Below are 10,675 nucleotides of genomic sequence, written 5' to 3' on the forward strand. Positions count from 1 at the left end.
ACTTTATGAAACTTTTCCATGGATCAATATAGATGGATATTGATGCGAGACACATAAAACAAGTACATCTAGCATTACTCAAGCATACTTTTTAGAAAGGGCAGTATGTAAGCAATGGTGCATGGTCCAAGTTTAAGTGGTGGCTCATTTTCATATGTTTGACCTAACGTCTCCATCACCACTTAACATGCCATGGTTGAGTTTAAACCCATTGCTTAACTGGTGACAAACACCTAAGGTCAAGAACCCTTCACAAGCCATGAGCAATCTACTAGAGTATATTTTGGCTCTCCGCCAGGGAAAGGTCAAGAACCCTTCACAATCATCAAGATCAGAGCCAGAGACAACCACCTTCTTCCGCTCGATGATCCTTGCTGCTCCAAGCCATCTAGGTGGCAGCAACCACCAAGAGTAACAAGTAAATCCTATAGCGAAACACGAACACCAAGTGCCTCTAGATGCAATCACTCAAGCAATGCACTTGGATTTTCTTTCAATCTCACAAAGATGATAAATCAATGATGGAGATAAGTGGGAGGGCTTTAGTTAAGCTTACAAGGTTGGTATGTCGATACAAATGGCCAAGAGGGTGAGCTTGAGCCGGCTATGAGGCTTAAATAGAGAGCCCCCATGAACAGAGCTGTTAGGCTCCTCACAACACTAAACACGGGGCGACCGGATGCGCGCACCTAGCGTCTAGTCTACCCTGACTGGACACGCCCCTACGTCTGCTCTTCTCTTCTTCGCGAATTGGTTTATGTCAGCGTACGTCACCTATGACCGAATGTCAGCCCTGCACATCAGGTCACATTTACTGTGCAGAGTCCATTCACAAAGACTGAGTCGCGCTCCTCTGTGCCACTGACCAGACTCAACACCACCGAGTCCGGTCACTACATGACCAGTGTCCGGTCAGTGCAAAACAACACCAACACTTCTCCAACATCACCACCATTGCTCAAATGTGACAACCCCTAAGTGTATCACCTTATGCACATGTGTTAGCACATTTCTACAAATATTTTCAAGGGTGTTAGCACTCCACTAGATCCTAAATGCATATGAAATGAGTTAGAGCATCTAGTGGCACTTTGATAACCGTATTTCGATACAAGTTTCACCCCTCTTAATAGTACGGCTATCGATCCTAAATATGATCACACTCGCTATGTGTCTCGATCACCAAATCAAAAAGCTACTATGGATATCACCTTTGCCTTGAGCTTTTTATTTTCTCTTTCTTCTTTTCCAAGTCCAAGCACTTGTTCACCACCATAATCACACTATCATCATGATCTTCACCATTGCTTCACCACTTGGAATACTGCTACCTATCTTATTATCACTTTAATAAACTAGGTTAGCACTTAGAGTTTTATCAATTCACCAAAACTAAACTAGAGCTTTCAGACATGGGTGGCGGTGGCGACGGCTGTACATCGCACTCCTCCGCACTACATCCCATGCGAGGGGGATAGGAGGCGGAAATCTTCTGGTCCGAATATTCGGACCGGATGCACGCACCGAAGGGAGTGCGGGAAACCACACGTGTGGGAATACCGAGCGCGAGCGGAACGATGGCTGCGAGCACAGGTAGTCATACGTTAGTTTCTTTTTTTTTTCTCTTTTCCTTATTCTTCTCTCATTTCTTTTCTTTTTCTTTTCATTTCTTTTTTTATATTTTTTCTTTTCATGCTTCATTTTCTATTTTTATTTCTTTTTTTGGTTTATGTGATTGTTTATTATTCTTTTAATTTTTTATATTTTATGTTTTTATGTTTTTTATTTCTTTTTATTTCTTTTTTCCTTTTCTTATTATTTTTTGACTTTCGCGTGCCGTACATCAGTACATGTGACGTTCTATTTTTATCTTTTCTTTTCTTTTCTTTTTTCTTTTGATTTATCTTTATTTATTTTCTTTGTTTCTTTTATAATTATTTTTCTTTGATTCATGTCTTTTATTTTTTAATCTTTCTTTCATTTTTTTTTTCTTTTTTCTTTTGATTTTCTTTTTTTCTTTATTTTTTCGTGCATCATTGAATTTTTTATTTTCTTTTCATGTTTTATGTGTTTATTATTATTTTTATTTTTTTATAATTTTTATTCTTCTTTTTATTCTTATTGTTTTTTGTGATGTTTATGTAGTATACATGTGATGTTCTATTTTTTTATGTTCACGTGTTATATATGTGATGTTCTGTGTTTTTTTACTATTCATGTGGTTGGCATGTAATATTCTATGATAAATTTTGCGATGTTCACGTAATATATATGTGATGTTCTCATAGTATAGACGTGATGTTCTATGATGTTTTTCGAAATGTTCACTTAGTATACATGTGATGTTCTATGATGTATCCAGTGATATTCGTGTAATATATATGCGATGTTCTATAATGTATTTAGTGATGTTCTATGGTGTATTTAGTGATGTTATATGTTGTATTTAGTGGTGTATAATGTTTACTTAGTATACATGTGATGTTCTATAGTATATTTTAGGACGTTTGGAAAGTATCCATGTGATGTTCACTTAAATTTTTCTCTATTACCCGTTTTTATTTTTTTCCTTATGCTTTGCTCTATATTTTATTATTTTTTTTATTTATATTATGTATTTTATTTATTTTTATGTATATTATAATACCAATATCATGAACCTAAAACTAGAATACTATTCTTCTGAGAATATTTTTCTTACGAAGACGGAACATTGTTCTCTGAACTAGAACATCATCTCTGCTCAATAAAAGGAATCATTCTTTCTTTATAAGATAAATATTTGTTAATAAAATTTTGTCTAAATATATCCATGTGAGATTTTGTTTTGAAGAATTTATTGCAAGAAACTCAATGGTGTAATCGGAATTTAATTTGGATGTTTAGTTTAGTAGTTATGACTTTTTTTAGTTTATTGAAAGTCATTATTGAGAGACGTGGAGAGGGTCTTATTTGCACAATAATTGTCGGCACCAGGATCCCTCACGTAGTCACACACGTGTTTCCCGCGCTTTTTACTTTCGCGCGCAGTTGGCCGACGCGGGGTCCGATCCGAGCGGCCGGACCCTTGCAGCCCCCGAGAGGAGGGGCTGACAAGCTTGGAACAGAGACGCTCATAGCAGCCTGCCGCGCCGGACTAACTTTCGTCGGTACCTTTTGGACCGCCGGCGAGTTCTTGGGCCGTGCCGACGGCTGCTGCTGTTGTGCGAAGGCCTCCCCATCGCCGAAGATCGTGGATCCGGCCGCCTAGGGTCCGCCTGCACGGGATCCGGCCTCCCCCATGCGCAGCAGCGGTGGGCGCACCCTAGCGCTTGCTCCCACGAGCTGGGAGGCCGTGGCGGTGGTGGCGTTAGGCCCCTGCGGCGGAGGAGGGGAAGCGCATGAGGGGAAAGGAGGGGAGGGAGGGTGGAGGTGGCCGCCATGGCTCAGGCAACGGCCTGCGCCGGCGCTGTCGTCGTAGAGGTCAGGGAGGGGGCGCATGGCTTGGACAGGGTGGCTCGCGAGGGGGGCGGAGTAGGGGGTGTTGAAGGAGAAGGGGAGGCAGTGGAGGATGAGGGGGAGGCAGGCGGCGGCGGCGACATTGGGGGTGGCGGCGCCGCCAGGTGCTAGGTTTGCGGGTTGGCTCGGGCTTCTCCTCGTTCGGCCGAGGTTTTCAGTCTGATGTTGTTTTGTTGTAAGAGAAAAACACTATACCATGGCTGATAAGCAGGACTGATAAGTTCAAGCTAACAGAGCAGTCACTGGCGGTGGATGGAGACATGGAGTGTTGGATGGGCGTTATCAAGGTAGTGGTACAGGAGGAGAAATATAGGTCGAGAAGCCTATTTGTGTGTGCCAACAGTTTTCTGTTAGAACCAGATCCACCGATACATGTTTTATCAAAACCTTTTTTTAATGCAAAACTAAAGAAAAGCTTGCTTCCAGTAAAAACCAGAGTTTTTTACATTTTTACTTAACAAAAAAACGACCCGACATTCTAAAGCTATTTTGGGACCTATATACACAGGTGACGTGAACCGCGAACATTTTTGGTTGGAATCAAGGCGCTGAGCTCCACACGTTCAAAGTCCGCACGCGCTCTTGCTTGGAGTTGCAGAAGCCATGTCTCTGCTCTCGAGGTCGATGGGTAGCCCGTTCAGCGGTGACGGCATGGGGTCCCTGACGAATGTGTTGTCCCTGTCCTCGCAGTAGAGCCTCCACCTGAAGTGCCTCAGCAGGTGGTGCATGGTCACCAGCGTCTCCACCCTGGCGAACTCGATCCCGGCGCACAGCCTCTGCTCGCCGCCGAACGCCACGAACGAGTAGGGCGGCGCCTGGCTGTCGAACCAGGATGGCTCGAACTTGTCCGGGTCCGGGAAGATGCTGGGGTCCATGTGCGTCACGCTGGACGCCCAGAACACCTGCCACCCCTTGGGGATGCAGTAGCCGTCGAACTCAATGTCCTCCAGCGCTCGCTGGAAGCTGCCGAAGATGGGAGGGATCATCCGCAGCGTCTCCAGGGCCACGTGCCAGGTGAACTGCATGCCGTGCAGGTCCTCCCAGGTTAGCACCTCACCGTTGGCCTTGTTCTTGGCGATCTCGTCATGCTCTGCATGCATGAGACATCCATCCATGGTCACGAGGACACGAGCATTTGATTTGTTTATTATAGTCCATAGAATAGAAAGTTGTGGGTTCTTTCTTGATTACCTTGAACCATGGCGGCGAAGGTTGCAGGATCGCCCACGAGGTGGCGGATCATGAAGGTCATGAGCACGGATGACGTGTTATGGACGGCGACGAGGATGACCATGGCGTTGTCCACGATCTCCTCGTCCGTCAGCAGCCGCTCACCGCCGCCACCGCCGCCATCCTTGACGCGTAGGCTGGCGAGGCAGCTGACGAGGTCCAGGCGCAGTGCGCTTCGACGCCTGTGGGGCTGGATGTGTTCGCGTCTCCTCGCCACTCGCCGTGCCCTTTCTGCCGCCCGCTCTCCGTCTGAGGGAGCACGACCGGCGACTGGCCCGAGAAACTTCACGAGAGCCGGGCGGGCGTAGAAGCGTTCAGAGACCCAAACCGCTCTAGATTGAGGGTTGATTTCGGTAAAGTTCGAGTGATTGTTTGAAAAAAAAACCCTGAGAGGAGACCTGGACTGCGGGTTGATTCGACTAAAGTTCGAGGTTTTTTTTGCAAAAAGACCGAGGCTCGCACGATCTGAACCGTCCGCGCGGCCGATCCGATGGCCGAGAAAAGCGGCCAACGTGGCCACGCTGCCTGGCCCCCTTTTGGTAGCGGGATTCATATAGTAAGATGCCAGAGCCAGAGATTTGAGTACAAAAGGGAAATAGTATGTGCTAAGGCCTATCTTTGCAAACTTTATTTGTCTAACATACTCTAATGTTTCATGTTTATAGATTAAATACAACATCTATCCAGCTTAATCAACCCATGTCAGGGCATACATAGATTATAGTAATGCATTGGTTTCACCTGTGAATTGAAACAGCTGAATTAGTTCAACCTGTACAAGCATGCAAGCGCATACCTGTTGGCCAGGTCGAAACCTCTTAATTATCATGTAATGTGCACGGCCAGGTTTGGCTGAAGGATGCTGAACATTTTATCCTAACAGCAATGCTAATGGACTGGGATTAATCACTTCAATTCTAAAAACTAGCTTATTAGACATGCCGTTATCCTATTACCAAATTCAATTGACTATCAAACTGTCAGTCACAGAAAGTACTTAATGCACACTAAAATGCATCTTAGAATGCGGCATAGTCTTATGATGAAAGTGAATCATTAATTAATTCAGCCCAGTTTTGCGGAAAAATGGCTGAAAGTTCAACTTTTTCCTGATATAATTCTCATCAATGACAACATCAATATATTCCTGCAAAGGGACAAGTAGATTACCTGCTGAAGCCAGTTCAAAGCTACGTCATAGAAGCTTTCTTCCACGAGAAACTGCCCCACAGCATGTATGACTTCATTTGCAACCTCATTTGAAAGTTGATCAACAACTGGTCCAGTTTGCTGCATCAACTTTACAAGTAATTCAGCATCGCCAGTTGAAAGAACCTCAGCAAAAGCGGAGTCCATATCATCAACATGAACAGCACCCATTGCGCGAGTCCAGGCCTCCCAAAGTGGGCCTCTTTCATCCCCTTGGTTGTCATCATTCAAAGCTTCTCCATCTAGTTCAGGAATAGCAACTCTTGCAGCAGCCCTTGAATTTCCATTATCTTCACCAGCCACTCTAATAGCTTCCAGTGTTGCTTCATCTTTTGAGGCCCGCCATGCACTTCGGGCAGACGGACCTTCACTAAACCTGAAGGGTCCCTGCCCTTTGTCCCTACCTCTCCGGGACCCGCTTGATCATTACTCCGTTCATTTCTTGGCATCCTATTGTCAGATGAAACAGGATCTAATCCTCTCCTTGCATTCATACCGCTTCTTGAACCAGAATAAGCATATGAGTCCCACGGTTCAGAATCTGGTCTCCAAGATGGGTTTTCGTGCCAGAAGCCATACCATCTGCAGAGAAATACCTTTCTGCAAATCCCATCCGTCCATCACCACCCCTTCCAAATTTCGAATTAGAATATTCATGCAAGCCATTGTATTTAGATGATCGGCCAGGAGACGAATCAAAGCCCAGCGCTGGACCACCACCTCTCCTGCCTGACGAGAGTGATATTTCCCTAGACCCTAGCCATTTCCTCAACAACTCTCTCAAGACCACGTACTCTGTTCTGTAAAGTAACCATGCTGTCATGAGATCCTCCCATGAAATCCTGAAAGTTGAAAAACAAGCGATGTTCTATAGTTAGCCCAAAAAATGTCTAGTAAGTTTAAATTTGTCCACAAAATCAGCATGCAGCCATACACCTATCAGCTACTTTAGTCTCATTTGCAATCTAGATAAAAAAAAATTAGTATACCTAAAGGAAGCAGGAAGCTACAACACGTATGAATTATGCAACAAAGTAGTCAAGTACCATATCAGGTAGGCACAAAGCAGTCAATTTTCTTTCTAAAGATGTACTAGAAAGTTATTTTCAAATAACAAATAAACTGGGTACCAGAGCTCAACGAGCTGAGCATGAGTAAGCTGGCTTGGGCAACCTCAAGTTCAAGTTTGAACCTCAGTCTGAGGTCAGCTCTATAGAAGCATGAATAAGCTCAAGCTCAGCTCAATAAGGACAAAAAGCTTGCATTATTGCATATTTTTTAGTTAGTATACTCTTGAACTCAATACGGCATTAAGGCTCCAAAACTCTATAGATGCACGTGCACAAATATATCTTATAAGCTCAAACAAGCTCAATGCTAACTAGGATATGCATACATTAATATGTCATATGTATATCTTCAAGTCTTCAAGCCTAATTAGGCCAACAAAGCCCAAGCTCAAGTATTTGATCCCAAGAAAGACTTAAATCTCAGCTTAATTGGGCATTTGCAGTGTTTCAAAGGCGTCCAGGCATACCCAGCTCGCCTTGGGAAACAGTGGCACCTTGTCGCCTAGGCGCCACCTAGGCGTCTAGGCGTACCCAGCACTCGCCTGGACGCCTAGTCGCCTTTTAAACACTGGGCATTTGGGATCAAGCCTAGTAAAGGCTTGTCGGGCCCAAGCTTTCAGAATTTGCCATACATGTAAAAAGCTTGGTCCACTTGCTCTGTTGTTTAGGGACAACTCAAGTCTCTGTATGATGGCTTAAGGAAAAAAACAAACGACATCAAAAGGTGGACAATGCTGACAACAACATAGCTTCATGACAAGAGTTATAATTTCACCTGCATAGTTTACTGAGTTGAGAAAAGTCTTATTTGCTGAGGCTTAATAGTTAACACTTCTGATGTTAGTTCCTTGTCACCAATCGGAAAGTCTGTGATATCCATTTCTAGATTCTTCTTAGCAGCAAACAGGAAATGGAACTTCAAACATTCCAGAGAAATAACGATAAACTAACCTGCAACATGTTCATGAGACTAGTTTGCTGTCTCTCCAAGTGTGTCAATTGCCTCTGTATTGCTAACCAATTTGTTTTATTATTTATGAAAGGGCCATCTCCAGGAATGTTCATGGTTGCAGCAGTGGAGTCTTTTGTGCTGGGTTCACCCCTATCTTCAACATCAGCTGTCCTAGCTTTTGTGTCTTTGTTTCTATTTCCCCTTTGGCCAGCCCATTTATACCGAATATTTTGAAAATTAGAGCTAGCACGCATTTGAGTTAGATTTGCTTCATCTTCAGCTGATCCATTCCTGTCAGCTGGACCAACAGGATCATCATCTTCTTCTGTTTCACCTTCGCTTCGTAAGTGGGATTGTAGAGTCTTGCGAGGGACTACAACCTCAACTGCCAAGTCATCTGTTTTCCTTGTCTCAAGCTTTTGGAAAAACTCAGGGTTCAGTTCCCTGTCAGTTAATGTTGATCTTTTCTTCAAAAGCACTGCTGCCTTTTCAGCTATGCTACTGCCCTTCACGTTGTTACTAGGTGAATCTGGAGAGGAATCATCGAAGGATTCTGATTTTCCACCTCTTTGCATTGACCTTCTTGAGTCCAGTTTCCCTTCACCATCAGCTAGATCCTTATTTCTACCATCTGCTGCATGTAAATTGTTCTACATTATGGAATAGTAAAACCCTCAACGATATAGTAGAATTGGTAAACAAACAAACATTACCATTTGCATCTTCTCCAGTCAACTTTTTCCACAACTGTACTGCATCAATCATGCTATCTCTGACAGGCCTTACCTGTGAGAAGAATATGATGACTATGACATATGAATACAAAAGTATGTATATTGTGGTCATCTGGAAAGGTTTCAAGAGCAGCAATAGGGCCTCAAACATAGATGGAGCGCAAAGAATTCTAGGTTACCTTATCAAAACGGCAAGCTTCGAGAGCAGCAATGGTTGGAGCTGTTCCGTCACCTATCAAGTGACCGGAATGGGTTGCAAAGACACATAATGTATCAGCAGCTGCTTTTCTAGTAGCCCAATCGCTGTTCTCAAGGCAGTCACGGATACTTTGCAGAGTCTGCTGCATATTCTGGGAACTGATTGCTCCCACCTGAAAGGTGAGATATGAACAGATACTCAAATTATGAAGCCCAATAACCATGGTGATAGTACACATAATATCGATGTAGAATGGCATAACCGCATCATAAGCACAACGAAACAATACTAGCATTGATGGAAATATTGTCATGATAAAACTACATAATGCTCCTGAATCATGACAAAACTACCTAAAGCTCCTGTAGGTTTAGCACTGAAATCCTATATGAATATAACCAACAAAACTCAAAGAGCTGAGCTGGAACCTTAACCTTATACTCATAATCCATGTTATCGTAATTCGTAATATAGATGAATCATGTAAATGTAATAATAATAAAAACAAAAGACACAAGTACAGTCCAACCTAACAAGCTACATGCTACTTGTAAATCAAAGTCTAAAAAAGATTAGAAAATATCTAAAACACTCAAACACGATCCAACACTGTAAATCAAAAGACTAATGCACGACCACCATCCAACATGGCTCACACTGCCGACAAGTAAGAGGATAGATAAAATGAATGTCTTCTACCGTCTCAAATAATACATGAAATAATACAACAACAACAACAACAACAACAACAACAAAGCCTTTAAGTCCTAAACAAGTTGGAGTAGGCTAGAGTTGAAACCCAACAGAAACAATCAACGTTCAGGCACGTGAATAGTTGTTTTCCAAGAACTCCTATCTAAGGCTAAGTCTTTAGGTATATTTCATCCTTTCAAGTCTCATTTTATTACCTCTACCCAAGTCAACTTCGGTCTTCCTCTGCCTCTCTTCACGTTATTATCCTAGCTTAGGATTCCACTACGTACCGATGCCTCTGGAGGTCTCCGTTGGACATATCCAAACTATCTCAACCGGTGTTGAACAAGCTTTTCTTCAATTGGTGCTACCCCTAATCTATCACGTATATCATCATTCCGAACTCGATCCCTTCTTGTATGACCGCAAATCCAACGCAACATACGCATTTTCGCGACACTTATCTATTGAACATGTCGTCTTTTCGTAGGCTAACATTCTGCACCATACAACATAGCAGGTCTAATCGCCATTCTATAAAACTTGCATTTGAGCTTCTGTGGTACCCTTTTGTCACATAATACATGAAATAATAAATCAGGAAAAAACATTTTAATTGAACTCTACGTCATATCTCTGTCTCATAATCCATGGTGAAACTATAAAGAGAGAGAGATGTCAATACAAGGTCAATTAAGCTCCTATTTCTGGACCTCACAAAATCACAACAATATGATATTTTCCATTGCCCATCAAGTCAAACAGAAACAAGTAAACCCAGACTCTTTGTTCTCCGGGACGACATCAAGCGTTGAACTTCCACATTCACTCTATCAGGAGTACATTGTGATCACAGTGCTTATGCTTTAAAATCCTATCTCCATTTGCCATTCTCAGTAACGATTCACCAGCAGTTTGAAAACTTACTAGTGGCAACCCTACACTTTTGTGAGACACAGAAGCCACGGTACCACAAAGCAGTATTGAACCCGCTGGAAGCCCTAACCTGAGTAGTGGATAACATTCATAGCCCCACACTGCAAGTAACCTACCAAATAGCAAATTCTTGACCTGCTCCCTGAAGACCAAA

General features: G+C 43.1%; 1 pseudogene; it reads right to left on the bottom strand.

The window, feature by feature from the left end:
* Window positions 1–4,061: 4,061 nt before the first annotated feature.
* Window positions 4,062–10,390, bottom strand: LOC136544396 (microtubule-associated protein TORTIFOLIA1-like; annotated as a pseudogene).
* Between the last annotated feature and the right edge of the window lie 285 nt (window positions 10,391–10,675).

The sequence above is a fragment of the Miscanthus floridulus genome, chromosome 3, assembly GCF_019320115.1.
Source record: "Miscanthus floridulus cultivar M001 chromosome 3, ASM1932011v1, whole genome shotgun sequence".
Classification (NCBI taxonomy): Eukaryota; Viridiplantae; Streptophyta; class Magnoliopsida; order Poales; family Poaceae; genus Miscanthus; species Miscanthus floridulus.